Source organism: Berghia stephanieae, chromosome 10 (genome assembly GCF_034508935.2).
Source record: "Berghia stephanieae isolate SIO BIC M18660-M18661 chromosome 10, UCSD_Bste_1.3, whole genome shotgun sequence".
In the NCBI taxonomy this organism is placed as follows: Eukaryota; Metazoa; Mollusca; class Gastropoda; order Nudibranchia; family Aeolidiidae; genus Berghia; species Berghia stephanieae.
Window position 1 is genome coordinate 16,809,290 of NC_088369.1, and position 5,201 is coordinate 16,814,490.

The following is a 5,201-nucleotide window of genomic DNA, read 5'->3' on the forward strand; positions in this document are numbered from 1 at the left end:
GTCGTAACGTCACTTCCCTTCGTAATGACGCATGGTAACTTAGTAACTTGCTCTAAACTATCGGAACAATGGCGGACGCCCTTATGAAATATTTCTCCGACGAGCATAAAAGTGTATATAGAGGAGAAATATATTATAAATATGATCATGTTTTGACTTTTATACATTCTAATCACATGACGTATGAAAAGTTCTAGCCAGCATGAAGAATAAAAAATACCGATTTTCTTTGTTTAGAACCACGCTGCTCGCCGTTGCTGGACGACGTGACATCAGACCTTTGAATCCAATTCAATGAGACGATCTCGAAAGTAAACACACTAGTTCGTCAGAGCCATTAGGACTATGAAGCCGGAATTTATCCCAGTATCTATAGCGTGAAAATGGATGATAGCAATTGCTTGCTAGCCTTTGGATAGGACGCTGGTCTATCGCAAAATACTTTCCACTAAATCTAACAGACTCGGCTACCCATTCACCGCTTCACTGTGGACAGGTGGGGGGGGGGGGGGGCGGGGATCAGAAAAAATCACGACTTCACCCGGGATCGATCTTGGTCCCTTTGCGTGTGTGAATGAGTGCTCTACCAACTGTGCTATCGGGACCCTGGAGATTAGTTCTCACTAAATGTACGTTTGAATAGTAACATTAACGTTTTCAGTTACTCGTAGTTGTGTGTATTGGTGTGTTTCATGTCTTTGTCGAGTAAATTACAGAAATGTATAGATAGAATGCGCTTGACCAAGGAGTTCACAACATTGCCATCCGGAAGTATAACGGACCAACACACAAACTCTGTGTAACCATGAACTTTTATAGTCTGGTTAATACAGTTTAGTGAGAACAACTCACAAACGCGGATGGCAAAAACAATGACAAAGGCCTGAGTGACGTCATCTGCATACTATCTATTGATGCTTTGCACTTAGCCAACAGCTCACAACATTTTGCCAGCCGGAAATAACGTACCAATACACAAAACTAGACTTTTGTGGCGATGAAATCTTGATTTCAAAATGGCCGACACTCAATTCAGGTTTCGGACAAGTCCATTGCGGACAACTTATCGAGATTCACATTAGTTTTGTTTTAGTTCGAATGCGCTCTAAGGTTATTGGTTAAGACATTATCATTACTTATTATCATTATAGAGGCGTATGTGACTTTACAGCAATAGTAAGCTTTTTAAGAGAAGAATGGTGACCGTGAGCATTCCGACCAACCGTTTTCTACATATGTGTGTAACCTTAAACGTTTAGAGTCTAGATAATTGATACAATTTGTTGAGAACATAAAAAGGGCGGGCTAAAAGCAATAACAAGGACACGACTGACGTCAATTTCGTTCCTTATATGGAACGCATTTAGGTCATATCAGTGTCACTGACCGTGGCCTTCGTAAAGTTATGGTCTGACACTGACCAAAAAATGACGTCAAAATGCCAGTCTTTGGCCACAAAAGAAAACAAATCGTGAGTTGTATTCAATAGTTCAACCAATAGGACCACTTGTTTCCATGAGCACTACTCACGACAACTCACTAGGCGGTGCACAAACCAAATAATGACGTCAAAATAATGCCAGCCTTTTTGGGTTTCAGTGTCAGACTATAACATAACGATGGCTACGCACTGACAAAGGAAGAATATGGGATATTAAAACAATGGGAGTGATCTATATTAACTTTCCATGTGCTCGAGGTCATTGGTCACATTGCAAAAAATGTTTAAAATGACCCACTTAGTGAAAATTGTTCACAGTTTGAGAAATATCCAACGTTACAATTGGTCATTTTGCTCAGCACGACTGATGGATGTGTTTACAACTTTCATAAACAAAGCAGCGTGTTTACATTTATTGAGAAATGCCCAATCGTTGTACAGCAAAAAATAATGTGATTGATGACTAGGTTGGATGAAAACATGAATAAAGATCAAAATTTTTTCTAACAGGTACGGTGAGAGAAATTGATTAAAGAGCCCTTTTCAAGGAGTCAACTTTCTGCCGGGCCTCGAACCCAGGACCTTCCGATCCAAAAACGAGTGCCATACCACTAGACCACATGACATAGCCTCACCACTGTAAGTTAAGGTTTCAAATTCAGTTTTCTACAACTTCCGTTTCATCACGATTTATCACCGTAGGCCGCGCGCTATATTTTACAAATTAATTTAGGATCTACTTACATTAAATGATGTAGGTCAATCACCCCTTAACCTTAGCCATTAAATTTCCTATCAATAGTCTGCGTCCATTCGATCTAACAACACCCCCCCCCCTCCCTTCCCCCATTCTCTCTCTCTCTTTCTCACACCCTTGCTCTCTATCCCCCTCTCTCTCTCTCTCTCTCTCTCTCTCTCTCTCTCTCTCTCTCTCTGCCTTGCTCTCTACCCCCCCTCTCTCTCTCTCTCTCTCTCTCTCACACACACACACACACACATATCTCGCATATATACTATCTATCTATCTATCTATCTATCTGTCTGTCAGTCTATCTCTCTCTCCCTCTCTCTCTCTCTCTCTCTCTCTCTCTCTCTCTTTCTCTCTCTCTCTTTATATATATAAATATATATATATATATATATATATATATATATATATATATGTATATATGTGTGTGTGTGTGTGTGTGTTATGTTGTCTTTTAATAATTATATCTCTCTTTCTCTCTCTAACTCTCTCTCCCTCTCTCTCTCTCTCTCATTCTCTCTCTCACACACACACACAGACACACACACTCTCTCTCTCTCTCTCGCGCGCGCGAGCTCTCGCTCTCTTTATGGCTCTCCTAATTCCCTCTCTGCCTGCCTCCCTCCATTTTCTCTCTTTCTCCCTCCCCCTCCCCTCTATCCACATCTCTCTCTCACTCTCTACATGAATATAGATCGCTCCCATTAATGAATATAGTTTACCTTAACTTCAAATGCGACTATGTGGTCTTGTGGTATGACACTCGCTTTCGGATCGGAAGGTCCTGGGTAGTTGAGTCCTTGGAAAAGGCTCTTTACTCACTTTCTCTCACCGTACTCAGGTGTAAAATGAGTACCTGGCCGTTAACAGCGTTGTCTTTGTCCGAAAAATTTTAATATCGCCTGACATAGGGATGTCCCGTCCTACATGTTAAAATGTTGCTGTTGACCAGGGACCCCTTGTAAAGCGCTTTGAGCACATTTAGTGGATATTGCGCTATATAAAGCTCAAGTTTATCTCTCTCTCTCTCTCTCTCTCTCTCTCTCTCTCTCTCTCTCTCGTTATTTTCTCATCCATTACATCACGGGACGTTCACCCAATCCATTCGGAGAACGGATTTGCACGTATCCACACCATGCATTTCGTTATCATTGTGTCTTTCACAAAGCTTCAATTTTTATAGAAAACACCAGAATTTCCTTCAGGCCAGAATGGATTTTATTTTTTAAAATGAATAAAAATTTCATGTTTCCAAATCCGACAATAAAAATAAACGGACGCAAAAGAAATTCATGTCATTGCTTGTTTTAAAGTGATTTTGTTTTGGATGCTGTGGGGAGGGAGGGGGGGGGGGGATGTACATATCAAATTGTTGCTTTAGTATCTGCCGCATCACTTTAACTTAATGCCCTTCGGGTCGGTAGGTCCCTGGTTCGAGCCCGGCTGAGAGCGGAGCTAAGTTGAGTCCTTGGAAACGTTTGTTTATCTTATGTTAACCTATCATATCTTATCATAGTATCTTATCTTATATTATCATATCTTATCTTTTCTTATCTTATCTTACTAAAGGCTTAATATAGGAATTATCCTTTAAATGCCTTATACGCGTACAATAGTTTATAATTACTGAATCTTTAAAAGCTCGCATTGTATCATTCACAGACAGTTTTACACAACCTTAACTATAAGGAAAATATATCAATACAGCAATGTAAAATCGAAAACAGATCATCAGATCATTTATTGAGAACTAATCATAAAAAGGGATGGCTAAAAAACAGTAACAAAGATCTGCTGAGTCAATTTCGATCCATCCATCTATAGATAGTATGCGCTTGGCGAAGAAGCTCATAACATTGCCATCCGGAAGTATAACGGACCAACACACATACTGTGTGTATCCATGAACGTTTATAGTCGGGTTAATACAGTTCAGTGAGCATTATTCATAAACGCGGATGGCAAAAAAACAATAACAAAGGCCCGAGTGACGTCATCTTCGAACTATCTATAGATTGTGACTAAGATCCTAATCCTTGACCTTTGTCAGTCTTCCACGATTCTCTGGCTCTATCAGTTTGCTAAGCAAGTCCCAGACCAAATAGCCACAACCCCCCCCCCCCCTTCTCCCCTCCCCCGCCTCCTTCTGGTCTGTTGATCACGCTCCCCCCCCCCCCAACACACACACACACACACACACACACAATCTGGTCCACGTTAACCCTTTCCTTACCAGCCATTTTCAGAATATTCCCCAAAATTTCACACTTATTCAAACATAAAAAAGCAACAAATACATTCTATGCATCATATTGATCAGCAAAATGAACTCTAAAATACCGTGTCACGTTTTTATAAACATTTTTCCTTAAATTGTGTGATTTATAAAGGAAATCTGAATGATAAAAGTGTTGTTTGGATCGTAACGAATGTGACGATTTTCCTATGGTTGGTAAGGAGAGGGTTAATCACTGTGAGAGGATCGGATTTCAAAGTTTAATCTCAGCCCAGAAACCAAAATATCTTAGCATTAACGAGATAGCTAGCAGTCAGTGATATGGGATTGAGAAAACATCGATTTGAAAGGAAAATATTATGTCAGTGTTACGGAAGACATCGGTAAAAAGTGTCCTTTGCTATCGACACTGGCTTTAAAATAAAACGGTTAGAAAAGTACAGGTCAAAACGACACAGTCTTGTAAGAAGAAATTCCCACCCATACCAACGTTGGCGATCCGCTGCAATCGTCAGCAGTGGCTGAAGATCCACAACGGTGTGAAGATTTAGTCGATGATATGTTAATGACCTTAGATCTAGGTTGACTAGATGGTGCACTTAAAAAAAAAAGAAAAAAAAAAGAAAGAAAAAAAAAGTTGAGCTTTTATACAGAGCAATATCCACTAAATGTGCTCAAAGCGCTTTAAAAGGGGTCCCTAACCAACAGCAACACGTAACATGTAGAACTAAACATGACGCCTGTTAAGCGATATTTCAATTTTTTTTCTGACAGAG